Source organism: Saccopteryx bilineata, chromosome 3 (genome assembly GCF_036850765.1).
Source record: "Saccopteryx bilineata isolate mSacBil1 chromosome 3, mSacBil1_pri_phased_curated, whole genome shotgun sequence".
In the NCBI taxonomy this organism is placed as follows: domain Eukaryota; kingdom Metazoa; phylum Chordata; class Mammalia; order Chiroptera; family Emballonuridae; genus Saccopteryx; species Saccopteryx bilineata.
Genome location: NC_089492.1, coordinates 256703338 through 256720461, shown reverse-complemented (window position 1 = coordinate 256720461; position 17124 = coordinate 256703338). Strand labels below are relative to the sequence as shown.

The following is a 17124-nucleotide window of genomic DNA, read 5'->3' as shown; positions in this document are numbered from 1 at the left end:
ATCTACCTGGCAACTCCCGTATGGGGCCAATTCACTGCCCAACTGGGGCCATATTCACAACCAAGCTAGTTTTAGTGCCTGAGGCAGAGGCTCCACAGAGCCATCCTCAGCGCTTGGGGCCGATGAACTCAAACCAGTTGAGCCATGGCTGTGGGAGAAGAAGAGAGAGGAGAGGGGCTGGGGTGGAGAAGCAGATGGTCACTTTTCCTGTGTGCCCTGGCCAGGAATCAAACCTGGGACAACCACACACTGGGCCAATGCTCTTACCACTGAGCCAACTGATCAGGACCTCAAATCAATTTTTTTAAGCCAAAAATATGTTATTTGATTCTCAAATAATCCATGACATAAGGATTATTCATTTCACAGAGCAGTCAAGTAATCATATAGTCACTAAATGGCAGAGATAATGTAAAAATGCAAGACTATCTGGTTCGCCTGACCAGGCAGTGGCGCAGTGGATAGAGCCTCAAACTGGAATGCGGATGACCCAGGTTCAAAACCTTGCAGTCGCCAGCTCGTGCGTGGGTTCATCTGGTTTGAGCAAGGCTCACCAGCTTGAGCCCAAGGTTGCTGGCTTGAGCAAGGGGTCACTCAGTCTGCTGTAGCCCCCCGGCCAAGGCACATATGTGAAAGCAATCAATGAACAACTAAGGAACTGCAATGAAGAATTGATGCTTCTCATCTCTCTCCTTTCCTGTCTGTCTGTTCCTATCTGTCCCTCTCTCTTATCTCTATCATGAAAAAAAAAAAAAAAAGACTATCTGGTTCAAAAGCCCGTACTCCTACAAATGCCCTGCATAGCCTCACATAATTTTTCTATTTTTTTTTTTAGATTTTATTTATTCATTTTAGAGACAGGAGACAAAGAGACAGAGAGAGAGAAAGGGTGAGGAGCAGGAAGCATCAACTCCCATATGTGCCTTGACCAGGCAAGCCCAGGGTTTTGAACCAGCAACCTCAGCATTCCAGGTCGACGCTTTACCCATTGCACCACCACAGGTCAGGTTCTATTCATTTTTTTTAAATTATTGATTGATTTTAGTGAGAGAGGAAGGGAGGGAGAGAGGGAGAGAGGCAGGAACATCATTCCTGTAGGTGCCCTGACCAGAGATCAAACTGGCAACTTCTGTACTTCAGGATGATGCTCTAACCAACCAAGCTATCCAGCCAGAACTAATTTTCTCTTCATTTGAAAAATTATTAAGTCTAAATATACAAAACAAATATGACAATGATTTTTTACTATAAAATTATATAATTTTAAAAGAAGAAAACTATATTCAAAAGCCACTTTTAAAAAAATCAGTGTTGGCTATTGGATCAGTGAGTAAAGCTTTGACCTAGTATACAGACATCCCAGGTTTGATCCCTGGTCAGGGCACACATGAGAAGTGAACATCTGCTTCCCTTCTCCTCCCGCTCCCCCTTATTGAACGTTGGCCCCAGCAACTGAGGATAACTCAGTTGGTCCAAGTGTTGGCCTAAGGTGTTAAAGATAGCTTGGTTGATTCAAGCATCGGTACAAGACAGGGGTTGCTGGGTGGATACTGGTTGGGGCACATGCAGGAGTCTGTCTCTCTATCTCCCCTTCTCTTACTTAAAAAAAAAATGCAGTGCTGATTAAACAGCACAGTCCAGCCTGACCTGTGGTGGCGCAGTGGATAACGCATCGACTTGGAAATGCTGAGGTCGCCGGTTCGAAATCCTGGGCTTGCCTGGTCAAGGCACATATGAGAGTTGATGCTACCAGCTCCTCCCCCCTTCTCTCTCTGTCTCTTTCTCTCCCTCTCTCTCTCCTCTCTAAAAATGAATTAAAAAAAAGATTTAAACAGCACAGTCCAGCAGAAGTGACTGTAGAAGTCTCTGCCCTATCTGTACATAAGTAAGAATGAAAACACAAGCCTACTTTTTCTTTTAGCCTATCTCTCCCTGCTTCTATTTTTTCCATGAGAATTTATTTTAAGGGTCTTATGCAAAGTACAACAATGTGACTCTTCAATTAGTGAAATGCTTTCATAAATGTGGCAAATACATAATCAGACTACCTTTACCATCTCCAACCAGGGAGAATAATGTCAGGGCTCCCAGGGCCATCCTTACAATATGACCCTAATTCTAGCAATAGCCAGATGTTGGTACCACTCTACCCAATATGGACCAATCACAGTTGCATTCCTAGCAATTGGAATTTGAATTAAGATATTCCAGCCTCAGTCTGACTGCTTTCTAAAAAGGAAGTCATGTCAACTCAGGAGTGTTGGCCATGGCCATTTTGTATCATGCAGCCTAGAAGACAGAAAAAGCCAAAAGTCTGAGGCCAATTTGCAAAGGAAAAAAAAAACAAAAACAAAGAGAGAACTTGATTTTTCTAATGTGCATTAGGCCCAGATTCCTGAGTCCCAACTGCATCTTGGCTTAAGGCCAAATTGCATCCTGGTTTAAAATAATTTTTCAAATGAAAAGACACCTGTATCTTCAAAAACAGATTATATTTGCTTAAGCTATACTGAACACAAAATTAGGGGATATTTTAAAAGTGAATATGAAGCGATAGAGTATCCCCTAATTTTTGTGAGCAGCATAGTTTCCACCAGAGCTTTCAAAGAAGGAAGAATAATCTGAGTTCCCAAAGAGTGAAGCCTTTAAGTGCCACTAGTGAACCTCTGCCAAAGAGTGGCAACAGATCACCGGCTCAAAAATTTAGGACTACAAGATCAAAAAATATTTTAGTTTTACAATCAATAGTAGAGACCATAAAGTTTCAGTCCTTCATTTGATACTTGAGAAAACAAGGTTCAGAGAGTGGAAATAATTTGCCCATAATTATATGCTATTTACTAATAAAGATAGACTTGGAACCAAGGATAGTGCATTTCTAAAAGTGTGCCTACTAATCATCTGCTTCAAAATTACCCAAGGATCTTGTTTAAAACTCTGATTTGTGGGTCTCAACCTTGACCTACTAAATCAGAATCTCTTGGAGTGAGACCTGGAAATTTTACCAAGCTCCCCAGTGATGCCTAAGTGCACTAAAGAGTTGAAGATACTCTACAGTCAGGGAAGGGAAGGGAATTTTACAAGCATTTTTTCATTTATTCCTCAAAACATATCATTAAGGTGTGATCCCCATTTTACAGGGGAAAAAATGCAGGCTCAGGAGGTTAAGTAACTTGCCTAAGGATACAGAGAGGGTAGAACCAGAACCAAGGTCCATCCAACACCAAAGCTCAAGCTTTTCCCATATTATTAGGGATCCCCCAAAATTAGGGGATCAGGGAACGTGCAGATACTCCACTACTTTCAGCCTTTTGTATAGTGCCTTTTCACCAATAACATAAAAATTGGTTTTGCATCTTATTTGCATAATTGAACAACTTTCTTTGACTTGTCATTTGCTTTTCTGATGTTCTTAATAAAAAAAAAAATCAACAAAAAACTGATGATTGATGCTTCTCATCTCTCTCCATTCCTGTCTGTCCCTATCTATCCCTCTCTCTAACTCTCTCTCTGTCTCTGTAAAAAAAAAAAAAAAAAAAAAAAAAATCAAATGCTTCTTTTTTTTATCGCTTCATATTCATTTTGAAATATCCCCTAATGTTTGTGAGCGTGTATTTAGTTCAGTGTTTTCCCACTATGAGAGTTGTAAGAAATTAAGGTAGTTATCTGGGTAGAAAGGAGGACCAGGACCGAGTACAGAGGAAAGTCAAGCTACTTGTAATTTGGATAGAGGTAGAAGAGAAGGGAAAAAAATCCTTAACTTTAGGAAAATAAAATACAAGATACTGAAAAGTTAAAATAATATATAAAACATAGTTGCCTCCTAAATTAAACAATTTCATAGGCTTGCCATCCATTGACTTTCATTTTTTAGATAAATTTCATTTTGTGAATAAAATTTTTTTTTTTTAATTTATTGATTTCAGTGAGAGAAGAAGAAAGAGAAAGAAAGACAGGAACATCAACCTGCTCCTGTATTCCCTCATCCAGGATTCAACTGGCAACCTCTGCAATTCGGGATGATGTTCTACCCAAGCAAACTATCCAGCTAGGGCTGACTTTTTTTTCTTTTTTTAAAGACAGAGAAAAACAGGAGAGAGAGTGAGAAGCATCAATTCATAGTTAATTGACTTTAGTTGTTCACTGCTTCTCGTACATGCCTTGACAGGGGGGCTCAAGCAGAGTCAGTGACTCCTTGCTCAAGCCAGTGACCTTGGGTTCATGTCAGTGATCCTGCACTCAAGCCAGTGACCCTGTACTCAACTTAGCAAGCCCATGCCCAAGCTGGCAACTTCAGGGTTTCCAATCAGGGACCTCAGAGTTCCAAGTTGATGCTGTATCTGCTGCACAACCACTAGTCAGACAAGATAAATTTCATTTTGAATGAAATACATTGTTAACCTCCACAGGGACATCAGGAATAGACTCTGACCTGGGGTTGACAGATTCCATTCTCTACAGTCTATTCTAAGGAAACTGCTCATTCCAACTGAGCTGGTTTAGGTGGAGTCTATTACAAGTATGCTTTCTCTAATCTTTATGACAACCTTGCAAGGTATGTATTATCATCTCCAATTTAAAGAGGGAGAAATTAAGACACTGAGAGTTTAAATCACTTGCCCAAATTCAAACACCAAATGACAAAACCAAGGATTCAAAGTCAATAGTTTTAAACCCAAAAACTTCTCACTATGGTATATAACTCTTCCATACACAGCTAAATTTCTGTGAAAAGTGATTTGAATCTTAGCTAAATAGAATGCTACTATTATCCTCCACCTTACCTTCTTCACACTGGACTAAAGAGTATACAGATGACAGCTCCACCAGCCTCTGGAGCAAACAGCCTTCAGTCATTCAATAACATTCATAGACATAAAAATTAATATTGGGGTGGGTTTTTTTTAAGTGAGACCGACAGACAGACAGATAGGAAGGGAGAGAAATGAGAAGCATCAACTCATAGTTGTGGCACTTCAGTTGTTCATCGATTGCTTTCACATATGTGCTTTGACCAGAGGGGCTCCAGCCAAGCCAGAGACCTTGGGCTCAAGCCAGCAATCTTGGGCTTCAAGCCAGCAACCTTGGGGTTTCGAACCTGGGTCCTCAGCGTCCCAGGTTGATGCTCTATGCACTGCAACACCACCAATCAGGCACTTCTTACTTTTTCATTTCACAGGAACAAAATAGATGAAACTTCACAATAGTGTAGATACAAATAAAATCTTGCAGTGCCCTGAACAGCTATCAACCAACAGGTAGCAGATATAGCAAAGTATTAGCCAGCAGCCAAACACCTTCAATACCCATACAAATATGAAATCATGTGTGCACAAAGTTGAAAATGAATTCCACAAAGTGGGGGAAAAGGATTTATGAGAATTCTGTGGACTTACACACCCTGTGCATAAACAGTACAGAAAGAATGGAAACATGATATCCTAATCATATTTTGCTTTCTCTCAATAATCATAAAAAGGCCTAGCTAATCTGAAATTATTTGTTATAGATAAGATATAGCCACATCTCTTTTTGGCCTTTTAGCTAAGATCAAATGTGGCCTGACCAGATGGTGGCACAGTGGACAGAGCATCAAACTGGGATGCAGAGGACCCAGGTTCAAAACCCTAAGGTTGCGGGCTTGAGTGTGGGCTCATCCGGCTTGAGCGCAGGATCACCAGCTTGAGCACAGGGTCGCTGACTTGAGCATGGAATCACAGACATGACCTCATGGTCGCTGGCTTGAGCCCAAAGGTTGCAGGTTTGAGCAAGGGGTCACTTGCTCTGCTGTAGCCCCTAGTCAAGGCACATATGAGAAAGCAATCAATGAAGAACTAAGGAGCCACAATGAAGAACTGATGCTTCTCATTTCTCTCCCTTCCTGTCTGTCTGTTCCTCTCTCTGTCTCTCTTTCTGTCTCTGTCTCTGTCACTAAAAAAAAAAAAAAAAAAGATCAAATGTGAAGATATAGCGCAGAAAATCATCCATCTTTCAGCATAGGAATACTGACAAGTATTTCAGCTCTGTGTATCAAGATACAACCACATGGCACATCTACATGACAGGTCTGCTCAGTTGTTATCCTTTCTTTTTTTTTTTTCTTTTTTTTAGAGAAGAGAGAGATAAAAGGCAGGAAAGAGCAGGAAGCATCAACTCCCAGATGTGCCTTGACCAGGCAAGTCCAGGGTTTTGAACCAGCAACCTCAGCATTACAGGTGGACGCTTTACTCACTGTGCCACACAGGTCAGGCTCAGCTGCTATCCTTTCTATGGACCAACATAGCAAATACAGACACATTTCAGGATGACTGCCTAATTAAAAATAAAAGCTATACTGCTGAACTTGCCATTCTACTGTGAAATAATGAGTTGCAGTTTCCATTCAAACCAAAGGCAAGCTAACATAAAAACTGGCATCCCTATTTAATTGGCCACAAATATATACAATGGCATATATTAGTGACAGAGCAAAAGCCAGGTCTTAAAACTGTATTATCTCTTTTAGATCTGTATTATCTCTTTTAGATAGGCATCTTATTTGCTATTATAACTACACTAGACCAGACCCTCGGTCATGACATAAAACAAACTTACATTGTAAGCATTTGGAGGTCCACTAGTCCAATCTTTTGGTCAATTAAGAAATCCCCTCTATTAATGGATGCAAATGTTAACTGGGTTCCCACTAGGTACAAAGCATTATGATAGGTACTGTTATTTATTGAGCATTTACAATATAAGCCACACACTTTTCCAAGTCCTTTATATTTAATATTCATAAAAATCCTAAAAAATATACTGTTACTATATGTTTTACAAATGTGAAAAAAAAAGATGAAGGAAGTAGTTAACTTGTCCAAGCTCTCTCAGATAAGAAGTGGTAGAGCCAGAATTCAAATCCAGACAATACTCTTTTTTTTTTTTAGAAATTAAATATAATGGGCAGACATTGATCAATAACAGTACATAGGTTTCAGGTAAACATTTTTAAAGCATTTGAACTGCTAATTATGTTATGTACCCATAACCCAAACCAGACACTACTTTTTTTTTAAATATTTTTATTTATTAATTTTAGAGAGGGGAGAGAGTGAGAGAAGGGGGGGAGGAGTAGGAAGCATCAACTCCCATATGTGCCTTGACCTGGCAAGGTCAGGGTTTCAAACCGGCAACCCCAGAGTTCCAAGTCAATGCTTTATCCACTGTGCCACCACAGGTCAGGCCAGACACTACACTTAATCACTATACTAACACAGTACTGCCTCTCTCGGAGAAGGATATAGAAAACCGAATGAAACATTACTCCACCCTTCCAAGAAGCTTAGCCTCATGGGGAAGCCTCATATGTACATCTATGAGTACAATTCAGTGTGATAATTGCTAGTGACAGATTAGAAGGAGGGTGGTGACTCTGGCTGGATAGCTAAATTGGTTAGAGCATTGTCCCAATATGCCAAGGTTAGGGGTTCAATCCCTGGTCAGGGCACATACAAGAATCAACCAATGAGTGCAGAAATAAATGGAACAACAAATCAACGTTTCTCTCTCTCCCCCTTCTTGTCTCTTAAAAAAATAAAAAAATAAAAAGTAAGAAGGGCTTAATTAAGGCACTGGCAGTAAGACAAAGACGTAGAAAAAAAGTGAGCAAAATGCCCAGGCCAGATAACTGGGTTGTTTAAAGCATCATCCTGAATCATGGAACTTGGCCATTCAATCCTAGGTCAGGGAACATACAGGAATGGATCAATGTTCCTGTCTGTCTATCTGTTTGTCTCTCTCTCTCTCTCTCTCTCTCTCTCCTCTCAACCCTTTCTCTCTATCTTAAAAAAAAACAATCACTAAATAAAAAACACTTTTACTGGCCCTGGCCAGTTGGTTCAATGGATAGAGCATCAGCCCAGCATGCAGAGGTCTATCCCAGGTCAGGACACACATGAGAAGTGACCATCTGTTTCTTTCCCGTTCCCTCTCTCCCTTCTCTCTCTTCCCCTCTCATAGTCAGGACTGGCTCAGTTGGTCCAACCATCAGCTTCAGGCACTGAGGATAGCTTGGCTGATTCAAGCATTGGCCCCCATGGGGGTTGACGGTGGGATCCCAGTTGGGGCACATGCAGGAGTCTCTCTACCACCCCTCTCCTCATTTAAAAAAACAAAATAACACCTTTTATTTATTTTTTTTAAAAGAAAGTGAGCCTGACTAGGTGATGGCAGAGTGGATAGAGCATTGGCCTGGGACACTCAGAATCCAGGCTTGAAACCCAGAGGTGGCCAGCTTGAGCACAGGCTCACCAGCTTGAGTGTGGGGTCACCAGCTTGAGTGTGGGGTCACCAGCTTGAGTATGGATCATAGACATGATCCCATGATCACTAGCTTGAGCCCAAGGTCATTGGCTCGAGCAAGGGGTCACTGGCTCGCCCGGAGTCCCCCAGTCAAGGCACATGTGAGAAAGCAATCAATAAACAACTAAGGTGCTGCAACTACAAGTTGATGCTTCTCATCTCTCTCCCTTCCTGTCTGTCCCTGTCTGCCCCCCTCCCCGTCTGTACACACACACATACACACAAAATGAGCAAATGGATATAGTAGGTACAAGAAGTACCTATGATGATTCCCAGTTTAACTAGAATCCTTCCTGTGTTTCTGGTTTGGGTGATTGGGGAAATGACTAGGTATTCACCAAAAGGTAAAAATTTATAAAGAGACAGTAACTTCTTTGCTGATCTTCTGAGTTAGGTGCCGGAATAAAAACCAAGTAACAACATTTAGAAAGCAGCTGAGAGACACCACACTTGAAGCTCAGGAGAAAAGATTAAGACTAAAGATGCAGATTTGAACATCATTAGCATTTATACATATTCTAAAGAGTTTCTCAAAGTAGAAAATATAAATAATAGGTAATATTTACTGAGCTGTTACTATGTGCCAAAGCCAAGCCTCCTCATTATGTCCTTAGGTGAGATCAGATAAGAGGCCAAGAGAACATCAACATACACACAACAAAAAAGAAACAACAGAGGTAAGAATAAACCAAGAGAAAGTATGTTATACAAACTAAAGGTGGAAACAATGAATATACCAAATGCTACAAAATAGTCAAATACAATAAAGTGTCTACTGGATTAGACATTACAGAGACCTGAATCAGTTCAGCCTACTATACCACTACACTGACTACACAAAAAAGAGTTCACTAATTCCTCCAGCAGCCCAAGTTTTTTTGTTTTTTTTTATGGGGTGTTTTTCTGTATTTTTCTGAAGCCGGAAACGGGGAGAGACAGTCAGACAGACTCCCGCATGCACCTGACCAGGATCCACCCGGCACACCCACCAGGGGGCGATGCTCTGCCCACCAGGGGGCGATGCTCTGCCCCTCCGGGGCGTCGCTCTGTTGCGACCAGAGCCACTCTAGCGCCTGGGGCAGAGGCCGAGGAGCCATCCCCAGCGCCCAGGCCATCTTTGCTCCAGTGGAGCCTCAGCTGCGGGAGGGGAAGAGAAAGACAGAGAGGAAGGAGAGGGGGAGGGGTGGAGAAGCAGATGGGCGCTTCTCCTGTGTGCCCTGGCCAGGAATTGAACCCAGGACTTCTGCATGCCAGGCCGACGCTCTATCACTGAGCCAACCGGCCAGGGCCCCAAGTTTTGAATGTTACAAAGCTTTTTCTTTCCAAGGAAACAAAAACACAGGAAAAGCACGGTATTGTGTTCAAATTCTGATTCTGAAGGTGAATTAAGAGTTATAACAATTAGCTTGACCAGGCAGTGGTGCAGTGGATACAATATCGGCCTGAAACACAGGGGACCCAGGCTCAAAACCCTGAGGTTGCCGGCTTGAGCATGGGCTCACCAGTTTGAGCACAGGGTCACCGACTTGAGCATGAAATTGTGGACATCACCCCATGGTCGCTGACTTGAGCTCAAAGGTTACTGGCTTGAAGCCCAAGGTTGCTGGCTAAAGCACAAGGTCACTGGTTTGAGCCCAAAGTCGCTGGCTTGAGCAAGGGGTCACTGGCTCAGCTACAACCCCCGGGCCAAGGCACATATGAGAAAGCAATCAATGAATAACTAAGGTGCCACAACTATGAGTTGATGCTTCTTATCTCTCTCCCTTCCTGTCTGTCCTCCTCCTTCCCTCCTCCCCCCTCTCTCTCTCTTTCAATCACGCGTACACGTGTACATCCACGCTAAACAAAAATAAGAGCAAGTTATAATAATTAAATATAATAAAGATATTTGATTGGATCCTAATTTAAACAAATAGATACACAAAGGACAACTGGGGAAATCTTAACAAGGCTTACTATTAGAGGATAGTAGAAAATTATTATTAATTTTGTTAAATGTGATAATAATAAGATTGTATAAGACTTATTTGGAGGCCCTGCCCTAGTAGCTCAGTTGGTTAGAGCATTGTCCCAACATGCCAGGGTTGCAGGTTCAACCCCTGGTTAGGGCACATACAGGAATCAAGCAATGACAGTATGAATAAGTAGAACAAATCAATGTTTCTCCCTCTCATTTTCTCTCGGCCTTCCTCTCTCTAAAATTCAATAAGTAAACAAGTTTTAAACACACTTATTTGGAGGCACATATAGAAACATAGGTAAGCCTGACCTGTAGAGGTAGAGTGGATAGTGTCAACCTAGGGTGCTGAGGTCCCACGTTCGAAACCCCAAGGTTGCCAGCAAGAGCGCAGGGTCAGGGTCATTGGCTTCAGTGTGGGATCATCTGATCCCATGGTCACTGGCTTTAGCCCAATGGTCACTGGCTTGAAGCCCAAGGTCGCTGGCTTGCGCAAGGGGTCACTGGCTCGGCTGGAGCCCTTAGTCAAGACACATGTAATCGATGAAAAACTAAAGTGCTGCAACTACAAGTTGATGCTTCTCATGTTTTTCCTTTCCTGTTTCTCTCTCTCTCCCCCCTTCTTTCTCTCCCTTTCTCACTAAAAAAAAAAAAATAATAATAATAAATAGAAAAAAACTGGAAACAATCCAGATGTCCATCAATAGGAATAGGTTAAATTAATTGTAGTACATCTATATATAATTTAACATTATATAGTCATTAAAGGAATAAGGTAAATTACATGCATACTAACATGAAAAGATGTCCAAATTTCACTTTTTTAATGTTTTTTTTTATTAAATTTAATGCAGTGACATTATAAATCAGGGTACATATGTTGAGAGAAAACATCTCCAGATTATTTTGACATTTAATTGTGCTGTATACCCCTCACCCAAAGTCAAATTGTCTTCTGTCACCTTCTATCTGGTTTTCTTTGTGCCCCTCCCCTCCCCCACCCCCTTTCTCCTTCCTTGCCCCATCCCCCCTCGCCCACCCCACTTCTCCCATTGCCACCACATTCTTGTTCATGTCTCTGAGTCTCATTTTTATGTCCCATCTATATATGAATTCATATAGTTCTTTAGTTCTTAGTTTTTTCTGATTTACTTATTTCACTCCGTATAAAGTTATCAAGGTCCATCCATGTTATTGTAAATGATCCGATGTCGTCATTTCTTATGGCTGAGTTAAGTATTCCATAGTATATATGTACCAAAGCTTTTTTTTTTAATATTTTTTGTTAATTTTTTTATTTATTCATTTTAGAGAGGAGAGGGAGAGACAGAGAGAGACGAGGGGAGGAGCTGGAAGCATCAACTCCCATATGTGCCTTGACCAGGCAAGCCCAGGGTTTTGAACCGGCAACCTCAGCATTTCCAGGTGGACGCTTTATCCACTGCGCCACCACAGGTCAGGCTGTACCAAAGCTTTTTAATCCATTCGTCCTCTGACGGACATTTGGGCTGTTTCCAGATCTTCGCTATTGTGAACAATGCTGCCACAAACATGGGGGTGCATTTCTCCTTTTGGAGCCGTTCTATGGTGTTCTTGGGGTATATTCCTAAAAGTGAAATATTCAATAGTTGGGTCAAAAGGCAGTTCGATTTTCAGTTTTTTGAGGAATCTCCATACTGTTTTCCACAGTGGCTGCACCAGTCTGCATTCCCACCAGCAGTGCAGGAGGGTTCCCTTTTCTCCACATCCTCGCCAGCACTTATTCTGTGTTGTTTTGTTGCTGAGCGCCATTCTGGCTGGTGTGACGTGATATCTCATTGTGGTTTTAATTTGCATTTCTCTAATGATTAGTGATGTTGAGTATTTTTTCATATGCCTACTGGCCATCTGTATGTCCTCTTTGGAAAAGTGTCTAATCATTTCTTTTTCCCATTTTTGATTGGATTGTTTGTCTTCCTGGTGTTGAGATTTACAAGTTCTTTATAAATTTTGGTTATTAACCCCTTATCAGACATATTGTCAAATATGTTCTCCCATTGTGTAGTTTGTCTTTTTATTCTGTTCTTATTGTCTTTAGCTGTGCAAAAGCTTTTTAGTTTGATATAGTCCCATTTGTTTATCCTGTCTTTTATTTCACTTCCCATGGAGATAAATCAGCATATATTGATATATTGCTCCAAGAGATGTCAGAGAGCTTACTGCCTATGTTTTCTTCTAAGATGCTTATGGTTTCACGGCCTACATTTAAGTCTTTTATCCATTTTGAGTTTATTTTTGTGAGTGGTGTAAGCTGGTGATCTAGTTTCATTTTTTTGCAGGTAGCTGTCCAATTTTCCCAACACCATTTGTTAAAGAGGCTGTCTTTACTCCATTGTATTTCCTTACCTACTTTGTCAAATATTAGTTGTCCATAGAGCTGTGGGTTTATTTCTGGGTTCTCTGTTCTGTTCTATTGATCTATATGCCTGTTCTTATGTCAGTACCAGGCTGTTTTGAGTACAATGGCCTTGTAGTATAACTTGGTATCAGGAAGTGTGATACCTCCCACTTTATTCTTCTTTTTTAAGATTGCTGAGGCTATTCGTGTTCTTTTTTGGTTCCATATAAATTTTTGTAGCATGTGATCTATATCTTTGAAGTATGTCATTGGTATTTTAATTGGTATTGCACTGAATTTATAGATTGCTTTGGGTAATATAGACATTTTAATGATGTTTATTCTTCCTAACCATGAGCACGGTATATGCTTCCACTTGTTTGTATCTTCCTTGATTTCTTTTATCAATGTTTTATAATTTTCCAAGTACAAGTCTTTAGTCTCCTTGGTTAAGTTTACTCCTAGGTACTTTCCAAATTTCACTTTTAAGTGAAAACAGCAAGTTGTGAAATAGAATGCATAGTGTGATTTTTCTAATTTTTTAAATATAATATTAGTATACTGTATACCTAGGAAATAATGCAGAAAAATATACTACATATAGTACTAAGCTGTAATCTTGGAGGAGGTAATCATAAGAAACACTCATGTTTTATTGAATACATTTCTGTAAGTTGCTTTTTATAATGAGCATGTATTACTCTTGTTTAAAAAATGAAAATTAAAAAGGTTAGAACTAAAATCCATCCTTTCATCCCTTCCTTAATAGTAGCTTAAACAACAAAAGATAAAACTTATGATACATGTTAATGAAGAGAAGGGCAAACAATGTAAAATTAAATAATTACTGATTATAATTACATATAATTATGCATTGGAAAAAATAAAAGAATTATACCAAAGTCATAACTTATTTTGGAGTAGTAGGATTATGACTTATTCTTTACTATTATTCTAACCTTACTATAATGTTATACTGCTCCTACAATTACAAAATAGACTTCAATTTATTGACATAATAAATGTAGCAAAGTGCATATTATTTCACAATTAATGTACAGTGAACCTGGGTCTTTTATTTATTTATTTATTTATTTATTTTAAATTTTATTTCTTCATTTTGGAGAGAGTAGAGAGAGAGAATTGGGGTAGGAGCAGGAAACATCAACTCCCATTTGTGCCTTGACCAGGCAAGCCCAGGGTTTCAAACCACCAACTCAGCGTTCTAGGTTGATGCTTTATCCACTCCACCACAGGTCAGGAGAACCTGAGTCTCTTAAATTGTTCAATTTTGAATGTACAAAAATACAAATACAAAAGATGTAGTCATTGCCCTGGCCAGATAGCTTGGTTGGTTAGAGTTTTATCCTAAAGCACAGAGATTGACGGTTTGATCTCTGGTCAGGGCACATACAGGAACGAATCAATGTTCCTGTTTCGCTCTCTCTCTCTCCCTTCATCTCTCACTAAAATAAAATAAAAAATTTTAATTAGAAAAAAGATGTAGTCATTAAACTGTGTTCATACTAACTACATCATATTACCTGGCATTTCTTTTTTTATTTATCATTATTTTTAGCAAGACAGACAGCAACAAAGAGAGATGATGTGTTAATTATTCATTGTGGCACTTTAGTTGTTTGATTGCTTTCTCACATGTGCCTTTACTGAGGGACTCCAGCTGAGCCAGTGACCCCTTGCTCAAGCCAGCGACCTTGGGCTTACGCCAGTGACCTTTGGCCTCAAACCAGCAACCACGAGGTCATATCTACTATCCCACACCTAGGCCAGCAACCCTGTACTCAAGCCACCAACCTCAGGGTTTTGAACCTTGGTCCTCTGCATCCCAGGCCTATGCTCTATCCACTGTGCCACCACCTGATCAGGCTACCTGACATTTCTTTAAATTTCTCATAAGGGTTTACTTCCTTGAAATATTTCCTTTCTGATTTAAGTTCAGAAAAAAAATCCAGTTCCAGTTAAAAATGTACTCACTAATGTAATTATGAAGCTTTAAGGGGACTTATAATTTCCTTAAACTTGTTGTGAAGCTTCAACAAGACCAGAGCTTGTCTCTCACTGGTTAGCTCATTCAGTTATAGCATCGTCCCAAAACAACAAGGTTGCAGGTTCAATCCCTAGTCAGGGTACATACAGGAAGCAACCAATGAATGCACAACTAAGTGGAACAACAAATCAATACCACTTTCCCTCTCCATCTATCTCTCTCTCTAAAATCAATAAAAAATAAGTTTGCTGTTAATTCTAGCTAAATTTTCATACTCTGCTAAGAATACCTTTAAAAAAAATACAGGGCTTTAGCATGCTAGAATCTGAAGAGAAAGCATATAACTAGGTATTATAAAAGCCATTTTCAGCTTGACCTGTGGTGGTACAATAGATAAAGTGTCAACCTGGAATGCTGAGGTCGCTTGTTCAAAACCCTGGACTGGCCTGGGCAAGGCACATATGGGAGTTGATGTTTCCAGCTCCTCCCCCCTTGTCTCTCTCGAAAGAAAGAAAGAAAGAAAGAAAGAAAGAAAGAAAGAAAGAAAGAAAGAAAGAAAGAAAGAAAGAAAGAAAGAAAGAAAGCAAAGGCATTTTTACACAAGGGTATTTTCATGAGTCTTTATAAATATATTTCTTTTCAAATAAAAGGTAATTTTTCAGTCCAAAATTTTATACCTATTAAATACAATTGTCTTTGATAATATTTCTACTATTTCATAGACATGAAAGATTTCAACATCATTTCAGACTAGCTAGAAGGAAGCAAACTGCAACCTGTAACAGTTCACATAACACATAAGACAGTTAAAAATCTTTGACATGGCCTGACCTGTGGTGGTGCAGTGGATAAAGCATCGACCTGGAAATGCTGAGGTCGCTGGTTCGAAACCCTGGGCTTGCCTGGTCAAGGACATATGGGAGTTGATGCTTCCGGCTCCTCCCCCCCTTCTCTCTCTCTGTCTTTCTCTCCTCTCTCTCGGTCTCTCTCTCTCCTCTCTAAAAATGAATAAATAAAAAAATGAAAAAAAAATCTTTGACATGTGTTGCATATAAAATTCCTTAAGCTTAGCCCTGGACAGTTGGCTCAGTGGATGAAGTGTCGGCCCAGTGTATGGATATTCCAGGTTCAATTCCCAGTCAGGGCACATGCAGAAGTCTGTTCACTATCTCACCTCCTATCACTTAAAAAAAAAAAAGAAAAAGAAAATTCCTTAGCTAGACATTCAAATACTATGCTCTACTAAAACTGGCCTAATCATTATCCCCTAGACTTAACCCACCTTTTGAGTATAGCCTTCCCTTCCAATCTCACCTTAGGTCATGTTCCCCTCATTCTAGCTGTTGTATTCAGTGTCTTCTTGGTCTTGATTTCATCTCCACTCTCACACATTTTTCAATCTATTCTCCAAGATGAGTAAACTTTTGAGAACTCTTTATGTGTGGTACAAGGCTCTTTTTTATTTGGCCCCTAGCCACATGTCTACCCTTATCAATCTGTATACCTTTACTCACAGACACAATTTGCTCCAAATATAGAGAACTATTGTAGAACCTTACTCACACCACTTCAATGCCTATGTATGTAATATTCTTTCTCCCTGGAATTTTCTTTTGTATTTTTATTTTTTTATTTTATTTATTTATTTTGAGAAAGAAACATCAATCTGTTTTTCCACTTATCCATGCATTCATTAGTTGATTCTTTTTTTTTTTTAATTAGTTGATTCTTGTATGTGACCCTGGCCGGGATTGAACCCATAACCTTAGTGTATGGGGACAACGCTCTAACCAACTGTGCTACCCAATCAGGGCTGAAATTTTCTTCTTTTTTTTTAAATTTATTTTTCATTTACAGTTAACATACATTATATTAGTTTCTGGCATACAACATAGTGATTAGACAGTTATAATGCCTTACAAAGCGATCACTCTGGTAAGTCTAGTACCTATCTGGCACAATACTGGTATGTTCTTTCTGACCTCTTCTGCATGGCTCTGTTAGTAACCATCTTGTGTGAGAAGTGTCCTCTGACCTCTTCTTCTATGCTTAGGTAATGCCTTACACAAACTTCTGTTACTACAATTATCACACAGTAGTTTAATTGTTGCTTATCTTTCCCTTTTACTGAACTCTGATCTCCATGAGGGCTTAGACTCAAACTTATCTCCAAATAAAATGTGACACACAAAGTTTAATACTACTCTATGAATCAAAATTTACAGTGGAGAAAAAAAAAATAGGACAATGAGATCCACAGTTTCTATGTAAAAACATATTCAATCTTTCATTCACTCAGTCAACACACATTTATTTAGGGGCCACGCACTATGCCAAGCCTTAGAGAGCTGGTGATGACAATGCAGACATATATACAAAAAGAATATAATCCAAAATGTTAACATTGGCTATTCACTCTTTGAATCTTGGGAAGATTTGAAA

General features: G+C 39.8%; 1 protein-coding gene across 1 annotated transcript in view; it reads right to left on the bottom strand.

Annotated features, from left to right (window-relative positions):
- The window catches only part of TESK2 (testis associated actin remodelling kinase 2), a 169497-nt gene that overhangs the window by 140105 nt on the left and 12268 nt on the right, over positions 1–17124 (bottom strand). The gene's annotated exons all lie outside the window — the stretch shown is intronic.